The sequence below is a fragment of the Lampetra planeri genome, chromosome 1, assembly GCF_965212315.1.
Source record: "Lampetra planeri chromosome 1, kcLamPlan1.2.h2, whole genome shotgun sequence".
In the NCBI taxonomy this organism is placed as follows: domain Eukaryota; kingdom Metazoa; phylum Chordata; class Hyperoartia; order Petromyzontiformes; family Petromyzontidae; genus Lampetra; species Lampetra planeri.
In genome coordinates, this window is record NC_136107.1 from 20,363,660 (window position 1) to 20,374,337 (window position 10,678).

The window sequence follows — 10,678 nt, forward strand, 5'->3', positions numbered from 1 at the left end:
GCTATTGAGACATCAAAGTAAAAATGACGTCATGATGAACAATTGATTATAACCTTTAAATAATATAAGTCCGTGTCACCGCGGCCTCACAAATTGCACACGAATGGATGCAATGAATATCACGCCTCGGTCTGCTTTTCGCTTGCAAGTTTCAGATTTTACTACCATACACCCGTCCTTGGACGGGCAAAAGGCTAGTATGTTATAAGGGGCCCTAAATAAAAAAAAAACACGTTAAAATACAAAATATGAACTTGCATAGTAAAGTGATTGTATTTTTTCATTTTCTATACAGCCAGATAATACGACAAATCGCTAAACCTTAAACAGTCAGTCGTTCATAAAATTTGAAGGCAGTATGTAGTACTATAGTAATAGAGCAAGTGCAGAATCACTGAACCGGAATTGATAGCTTGAAAGCATTGAGCGCGGGGCCCTTGAAAGTGTGGGGACCATAGCATAAGTAGCTACTTTTGCTACTCGGATAATCCGACACTGGCGACAGCCAAACTCCCACTGACGCCATCAGACATCGCCCCCGGCTTCTCTGTTGTTCTCGCATCAATTAAGTCACCTATAATTGAAAACCCCAAAGATGGAGCCAACTGCCAGCCTGGACTGAAGCCACCATCACCACCATCACCACCACCACGCTCTCCTGCCAGTAGTAGTTACTGGCAAATGAATTGTGTATGTAGTCACCTGTGGTCATGATATCTTCCCCCCTTTAAAGCATCAGTGACTGATGCTTTACTGCAGGCCACGTTGATGCGGTGCGAGAGAGCGGCGCTGGTGTCTGCAAATGCACAGTAGCTTAGCAACCACGAGAACGACACGGTTTGGCCGCATTGTAAATCCGAATCTGAAAACGACTGCCCGCTGTAGCAGTCTGCGTTTGACGAGGTCGGCGTTCACTTGAAAATGACGAGACCGTTTTTGTGTAGGTGCGCGACCCGCTGTTAATTGCTGCCGTGTGAGCCAGGAGTAACTCAAAGGCAAACCAGCGAACACTTTGCTCAATCGTCTGCCACGAGGGGCACGCAGAGGTCTCTGCGTACGTTGTGTTGAAATGAGAGCTGCTGGGTTTTTCTGATTGGCGGGCAAATGCAATTTGGCCCATTGTGTGTACGGAGCAAATTCGTGGAAATTTAAAGGTCAGAAGTAACGTCATTTGTTTTGCTCCCGCTTTGCATTGTCTCCAGACAAACGACGCAGGCCAAGCGCTGATTAACACAGATCTGCATTTTCGGTCACAGCAGGGGAGAGAAGTAGCGGTTTTGACTTAACTCGTTTAATATTTTATGTGTGTGTGTGTATATATATATCTTGTTAAACTTGTTCAGTTAAGCAGAGGTATTTAAAGTGTGAATTATTAAGAAGAGAAGTGTTACACATTTTCCAAATGTAAGGTCTCTCGGTCAGAGGCCATTAATGTCCAATTATTTTTTCGGAGTACTATACAGTACTTTAAATAGCAAGTACACTGCATGCCACGAAAAAACTTAATATTTCTATAAATAGCCAAGAATAATGATGGGACATTCTTATGCAAGTGTAGTGAGTCCAAATGAGTCGCAGACGTTGTTCCTTTTGTAACACCGTAACACAAAGGGGTAACTGCCCCTTCACCAGATACAGCCTAGGGTGGTGACCACCCAGCTAACTCCTCTATACAGAGGAGTTACTGCTACGAAGGGTCGGGTCCCTACTCGGGTCTGCGACCACGTGTTTGCTTAGAAGACGTAGAGCTTCCAGCTGGAGATGTAGGCTTCACCTGGTGGACGTGGAGATTCAGCTTGTAGAATGCAGCGACCCCATCCCTCTCAGGGACCCGCCTTATATCCCGCTACGGTTGGGGCCGCTCCGCCCTTGGCCCCGCCCGGCTTCTGGAGCCTTCGAGCTCCCTCTCGATCCCTCTCGAGAGCTCTCCCTAGACACGTGATCACCCCCTAATCCCCCCCCCACCCGGGGGCCTCTCTATGGACACTCTAGATCACTTCTAGATTTGAAGCTTTCGTGACTGCAAGGATTCATACTCTTAGGTTTTTTCGGTAAAATCACGTAGGTAAAAAATTAAAAAAGATTTAGCTGTGACGGTCCCACCTGATGACAGAGACTTGTGTTGCCTCCGAAACGTCGTGATTTATTATTTTATTTCTATTATTAGTTATATTCTTTTTATTTTTTTACCTACGTGACTTTACCGAAAAAACCTCAGAGTATGTACTCTAGATCACGTTTCTGCAGGGTCAACCAGAGTGCCATGGCCCGGGTCAACCCTGCCCTTGGGCTGATACTCTCACGCTCCCCCTCGTGGGAGCCCCCATCACACGCTATGCGTGGTGCCCGCGCTATCCAGCGCTCACCTTGCCCCGCTATGGCTGGTACTACACCCGCTCACGGGGTGTATGCGATGACTGCATCGCGTGCCATGGCCCTCTCAGGCCGGTACCATACAGTGACATGCCACATGTAAAACAAAGTCATTCCTTTTTAATAGTTACAGACAGTGATTTACATAACAGTGAATATTCACAGATTATAGGCTAATGCCTTGATGCACCCACTCTTTACCCCACCACGAGTGATCAGCAGATGATCAGCACATGCATGTAACACAGCACAATCAGTGTGCAGTTGGCCGGGCTGAAGCTCAAACAGCAGAACTAATAAGTCAACGTGTTAATCGCCAGAGCAGGACGTAATTCAGTATGGATAGTTGTTTATTGGTAAGACTTCCAAAAACAGTAAGAGCGTTTGCGTTTTGTATATCCAATGTTTGTGTTTGTGCCTCTGCAACAGCTAAGTTTCAACCTCAACAGTTTTGCTGATTTATTGGAATAGGTTTTTCCATAAATCCGCTTATAACGCAACAATGAAACGTAGCACTATGATGAGCAATACAACAAAAGATCCGCACACAAACAAACATTTCCCTTTCCAAAATTGAAGTTTACTTTTCAGCGAGGGCTCTTCCTGACCCGGCGAACTGGATTTTTTTCGTAAAAATAGAGAGAGAGAACAACTCAGTGGCCTCCACCTCACGGCCATCTGCAAGTCGCCAAACAATTGAGCGGCATTGAGCGGAAAACAGAGCGCTGCACAACAGTGCATGCTCAGACGAGGCAAGGTTTGCGAGAACGATGATTGCAATCAATTGATCCTCCGTTCATCGCGGTACACGGGTGACAACTGCGGACCGAACTGAGGTTGAACGACAGCACCTAAGGTGCTACATACAGCGAGCATGTATATAACACAGTTGTCATATACCACACATCTCTTACTTTGTATAAACACAAAACATCTTCGAAACATTCATCAATAACACTGCCTTAAAATGAAAATGTACAATCGGCCACATTTCGGTCAATGGCCCTTCTTCCAATTGCCAAAAATATCTATATCACCTATTTGCTGAAACGTCACCTGTGATATCTGTTTGTTTTTAAGGCCGCGTTATTGACGAGTGTATTTATTTTGTTGCGATGTGTGCTTGTTTCACCACTGCCGGACGCAGCACCACCTAAAACTTTGTTTAATGTGTTGTTCTACAGGCTGGTTACCGTACCCCACCTCTACACAGATCTGTACACGTGCAGATATCCAAATGGTACACAATATTTCCTCGTTATTCACGAACTTGCCTGCCCGCGATTTTGGCTATCCGCGAAATGCATCTGGAACTTTGCACGACTGCATCGAAAGAGAGAGATAAAGTGATGAGATAAAGTGGCGAGATAAAGTGATGAGATAAAGTGATGATGCGTATCATCATAATTTAAGGTAAGTTCATGAATGAATTATTATTGAATACTTTTATAACTGCTTTATGGTTGTTGTCTATCATATTTGCCGGGTATTAGTCTATTTTTTACACGCTTTTATTTAACTCACTCTGTTGTTGTGGTTGTTGTCATTTCCTCGAATCTTGCAACTCAATTTTAACCCACTTCCCAATGTGATATCGACTGCAAACTTGGTATACGTATGTCATACTGATGACAATACTATATTCTATCAAAAAAGTATTTTTAAACATTAATTTTTACATGTTACGTTTCAGCTTGGGTCTAATTGTCCACGCTCAACTGACGTTGGCTGTAAATCACCATGGCCCCTTACGTTATGGCAAGCTTTGCGGCCTCTTCCTGGAGTCGTGGAGTTCTGCCATTACTCGTACGGTACATTTCATTTTTTTTTAAGTACTGTATTTTAAAATTATACTTATTCCGAGTTAATTTCCCCCCCACAACCCCAGCTCTCTCAGCCTCCCACGTCCAGCCCCGCCCAATTCCCCCCGTCCAGCTTCACGCCCCTCTCCTATCATCCACGCAGCGCCCCCCCCCCTCTCTCCCCCCTCTCTTACTTATGTAGTGGGTTCACAAGCGACAGAGACGGTGTAGTCGATGCACACTATTTATTATAACTCACAGGGTAACAATGGAAGAGGTAACAGCCCCTTCACCCATACTGGACTGGGATACACCCCTAGGCTATCTGCCTAACTATTTATGCTCCCAGGTCCTCCGCTAAGGCGCTAGGGGAGGCTACCTGACCTGGCCCTGATCAAGGCACAGGTCACGACACCCAGCCAGACAGACCCGGCTCTTAGAAGAACATCTGATCTTAGGCTCTGGGGCCGCGCCATTGGCTTGCTCTGCCCGGCCCTGAGAAGGACAGCGGGTCAGAGGAGTTCCAGGGCCTATCTGCCCGGTCTTCGGTCTTCACTGGCTCTTCACTCCTTAACTCCCCAACACTTCTCTCGAGCTCTCTGGCTCCCCGCCTTTTATACCCCCCAGGGTGGTAACCGTTTGCGGCCGTGGATGTGGACACCCCTGTGTAGCCGTACGTTTCCCTCCCGTAACACCCCTACACCTATATAACCTCTTACCACGGCATCTCTCTCCCACTTCAGCAAAAAAATGTTTTCTTGCTGTGGTTTTCCCACCTGATGATGATTGCTTGTGTTGCAATCAAAACGTCGTGATTTATTTTATTTTATACCTACGTGACTTTACCTAAAAAACCAAAGAGTAATACTTTTATATGTTTGTACAAACTTTATGCTTATTATAACCACATTTTAGCGTTATTATGATAACTTCCATGGATGTAATAGCTTAATTATGTCTTTAATTGGGATATTTCATAAAATATAGGCCAATATTATTATCGACGAAATTTGCATTTTCGGAATGTATCCCTCGCGATTAACGAGGGAATACTGTACTTACTACTCTATTTAAAATACCAGGAGGCATCTTGGGTTTTGACAACTCATTAACAAAACCAACTTTACGACATTAACACGTCAAAATTATTCCGTTCCCAAAATCACTATCAAGCAAGCCCGTGCGTGTTGGTAGCATGATACTACACGGCAAACCAACTCCTTAATTACGTCATGCTTTGTAAAGTTAGATTCATGTTTAGCGCTGACGCATTGAATAATGCACTGCGCTATGAACCTGGCCACCTCAGTTCGATTCCCTTGCACGACTACCACCAGTGGTGAGTGATATCCGATCTGGTGATGGGCCGCCATCCCTGACCTGCCTGCACCAACCTGCTGGACATCTGTGACTCACTGGACATCTGTAACCTACAGGATAAACCAGCGTGGTGCAGTATGGTGTGAAAATTAGCTGTACAGCTCATCGGATTTCTCGAGTATGAATACAGATTCTGATGCTATACCGCATTGACCAACGAGGCCAGTGAGGGTTGGTGTGTCCACACCGTGACAGTTCTAATATCCTGTTGGGGAAGACAATTTTATCTGCTCGTCGGGATTATTTAAAAATATAAGAAGGTATTCTCTGTCAGGGGATGTTATAATTCAGCACAGCTAGAAACATGTCACGTAAAAATATTTGGTCAAAGGGCAGGTGATGCAATCTTTGTTGTTGTTGTTGTTAAAAGGCAGCATGGTGAAGTATAGTACAATAAAACAACCGCCCCATGACTGACAGGGCGTGTGGAGGCTTTCATGGAACCGTGGATTGACAAAGGGGCTGAAATGAAATAAAAATCGAAATGCACACTGAAGAGGACGTGAGGCACTTTGCAGGGGACAACGTTGACCAAAGGGATTTTACGTTGCCATCACATTCTTTAGCAGACGTAGCCCAGTGGGTAGCATGCTCGGAGCCAGCTCTGTCATTTGCACAGCGTAGTCCGCGTGGAATTGAAAGTTAATAATAATGATTTAAAGCTTTCGTGACTGCAGGGATTCATCTTCTTGGTTCTTTCGGTAAAGTCACGTAGAAGGGAAATAATAAAATAATAAAAATAAAACATAATAAAATAATTCTCACGACGTTTCGGCCACAACGCAAGCAGCCGTCCTCAGGTGAAGTACACACAGAGAGCTGTCGGAAAAACAGCGTCTGTCTTTGTCGGAAAGACAGCGTCTGTCGGAAAGACAGCATCTATCTTTCCGACAGACCTGTTCTTCACCTGAGGACGACTGCTTGCGTTGTGGCCGAAACGTCGTGAGAATAATTTAATTATGTTTTATTTTTATTATTTTATTATTTCCCTTCTACGTGACTTTACCGAAAGAACCAAGAAGATTAATAATAATGATTTATAGCCCATTGTCAAACCACTACGATACGAAGGCTTTTCCATGCTGTGTTGTTTCACCATACTTCACCTCCCGTGTTAGTGAGGGGAAAGAAGAATCGGTTTAGATATACTCACCACTGATGTTTGCTAATTCTGGTAATCTAACCCAGGTTGCTAGGTTCATAAAACAGTGCACTAAACACGACACCATCACTTGACCGACATTAAAATGCATAATTTTAATTGGTTCCATTCACATTTTTAAACATATTGTTTGTTCGGTCTTCAATCACAGTCGTGAATTTTCTTGAGGCCACGGGAAAAAAAAGAGCTGCATTCGCTTAAAAATACAAGAGAGAGATCATTTTTTCACCGCTTCTTCAAGGAGAACGAGATAATCAACCACAATGGGTTATCGTCTCCTTAAATAAATGGCAGCCGATTGATCATCAGTGATACATTCGGCGCTCCATCCCACAAAAGCCAATTGTCTCGGTCGACGGAGCCAATGTACTAAAGCCTTCTCCTCCAGGCTACTGGAAGCGATTAGTGAAGGACAAATACACTAAGGCGTGCGCACCGCGATGCTCGTTTGTTAATTTTATTTTACTTCATACTAAATAGCTTTTTTCTCTCTCTCTCAAACACACGTTTCAATGGCGTGAAACATGTGCCCGAATGAATGGACACAGATGATACCTGGCTCTATTCGTTCGTGATAATTGAACTCATTCGGATTCCCACAAGCACACCAAAATCGTGCTAAACAGCGAGGTAAAAGTATGGCCAAGCAGTCTCCATGACCGGCACGGCACAAGGGAGGCCTTTATCTTGCAGTGGATTGGCAAAGGGTTGTACTATATATATTTTAATATGTGTATATATGTTGAACTTCTTTTGCCATCGTATTTAGCCAGTCGTGCTAATACAAGGTGCGGGAGAAAGACACTAAACTAAACACAAAAAAACAGTTCTAAAGAAATGAGTTTTCCATCTCGATGATTTAAAAGTGCATCGCTCCACTGGTTTCCTAATATTGAAAGGAAGAGCCACAAAAGCGAATCTGAAAGCACGCGATGCGGTGACCGTCGTTGTTCGATGGCCAGCCAAAAGCTGCTGCTGCGAGGATGACCGGAGTTCGCGTGATGGTTTAAGCTCCTTGACGAGATCAGCGAGGTATCGTGGTTCATTTGTGGCAATCACTTTGTGTGTAATCAGTGTGATCTTATAACGCAGCGGCCCCCAACCGTTTTGGCACCAGGGACCGGTTTCGTGGAAGACAATTTTTTCACGGACCGGGGAGGCGGGGGGGTCATCATTGTTGTCTTTCCCCCTTTTCAAAGAAGCTCTCCAGCGACGTTTGTTTAATCTAGATTTGACTAGGGTTAGAGCTTGTGGGCTTGCCAAAACTGTGACTGAGACAAGTGCGTAGTCCGGGGAAAGAGGCGCGGACGGAAGTGGTGAATAATAAAATCATGGGGCGGGCCACTAGCGGACTCACCGCTCTCACCTCCTGCTGCTGTGCGGCCCGGTTCCTAACAGGCCACGGACCGGTACCGGTCCGCGGCCCAGGGGTTGGGGACCCCTGCTATAACGTATTCGTTAGGCAACCAGAAGCCAATGCAGTTCTGCGAGCATTGGACGGACACGGTCGGATCTTGCAGTAGCCGTCACGACCACGTGCCAAAGAGTTTTGTACACAGTGCAGCTTGATAATGTTTTTGCCAGACGTCCCCTAGAGAAGTAAGTTGCAATAATCGAGCCTTGTTGATACGATGCTGTGTGTAATGATGGGCGTAGAGTTGCTGTAGCCAGGACCATAACCGAGTGGTCTTAATATGCATCGCATCGTATATTAAGAATTCTCTGCTCAGAAACGGAACCTAGTTCGTTCGCTCATGGCACTAGTAGATTTGAAACGAGTCCTGTTTGCCCACGTGCGTTACCAGCAGAAAATAAGCATCTTAGTGCTGCACAGATGCACCTGGCTCAAGGAAAAGGTTCACAGCTGATTCAATCGTCTGGCGCTGTGGTTAAATAGCTTGACTCGCAAGCTGCCGGTGCCATGCATGTTGAACTTTTTTCGCATCGTATGTAGCCAATCGTACTAATCGGAGGCGTTATGGGTGTCCAGACGGCAATGTTGCACGTATGGTCAACACACCCACGCACACGGTCAACACAAACACGGCACACGCACACAGCCAGTCTGCACACACACAATCAGTCAGCTAACACAGTCAGCACACGCACAGTCAGCACACACAGTCAGTCTGCACACGCAGTCAGTCAGCACACGCACACCACAGTTAGCACACACAGTCAGTGAGTCAGCACACACAGTCAGTCAGCGCACACACAGTCAGTCAGCATACACACACACCACAGTCAGCACACACATAGTCAGCACACACACAGTCAGTCTGCACACATACAATCAGTCAGCTAACACAGTCTTTCAGCACACACACACAGTCAGCACACACACACACAGTCAGAACACGCACAGACAGTCAGTCTGCACACACACAATCAGTCAGCTAACACAGTCTTTCAGCACACACACACAGTCAGCACACACACACAGTCAGCACACGCACAGACAGTCAGTCAGCACACACAGTCAGTCAGCGCACACACACACAGTCAGCACACACACAGTCAGTCAGCACACACAGTCAGTCAGTCAGCACACACAGTCAGCACACACACACAGTCAGCACACACACAGTCAGTCAGCACACACAGTCCGTCAGCGCACACACACACAATCAGCACATACACAGTCAGTCAGCACACACACAGCCAGTCAGCACACACACACACCACAGTCAGCACACACACAGTCAGCACACAGTCAGTCTGCACACACACAGTCAGCCAGCACACATTCAGTCAGCACACAGTCAGTCAGTCTGCACACACAGTCAGTCAGCACACAGTCAGTCAGCGCAAACCCAGTCAGCACACACACACAGTCTGCACACACACAATCAGTCAGCTAACACAGTCTTTCAGCACACACACATGCATGCACAGTCAGCACACACACACACAGTCAGCACACACAGCCAGTCAGTCAGCACACACACAGTCAGCACACACACAGTCAGCACACACACAGTCAGTCAGCACACACACACCACAGTCAGCACACACAGTCAATCAGCGCACACACACACAGTCAGCACACACAGTCAGTCTGCACACACACAATCAGTCAGCTAACACAGTCAGCACACACACAGTCTGCACACACACACACAGTCTGCACACACATTATCAGTCAGCTAACACAGTCAGCACACACACAGTCAGCACACACAGTCAGTCAGCGCATACACAATCAGTCAGCTAATACAGTCAGCATACACACAGTCAGCACACACACAGTCAGCACACACACAGTCAGTCAGCACACACACACCACAGTCAGCACACACAGTCAGTCAGCGCACACACACACAGTCAGCACACACAGTCAGTCTGCACACACACAATTAGTTAGCTATCAGAGTCTTTCAGCACACACACACAGTCAGCACACACACACACAGTCAGGACACACACACAGTCAGTACACACACAGTCAGTCTGCACACACACAGTCAGTCAGCACACACAGTCAGTCAGCACACACACAGTCAGTCAGCACACACACAGACAGTCAGTCTGCACACACACAATCAGTCAGCTAACACAGTCTTTCAGCACACACACATGCATGCACAGTCAGTCAGCACACACACAGTCAGCACACGCACAGTCAGCACACACACAGTCAGCACACACACAGTCAGTCTGCACACACACAATCAGTCAGCTAACACAGTCAGCACACACACTCACAGTCAGCACACACAGTCAGTCAGCACACACACACACAGTCAGCTAACACAGTCAGCACACACACAGTCAGCACACACACAGTCAGCACACACACAGTCATTCAGCGCACACACACCACAGTCAGCACACACACAGTCAGTCTGCACACACACAATCAGTCAGCTAACACAGTCAGTCAGCACACACACAGTCAGCACACACACAGTCAGCACACACACAGTCAGTCAGCACACACACAGTCAGTCAGCACATAGTC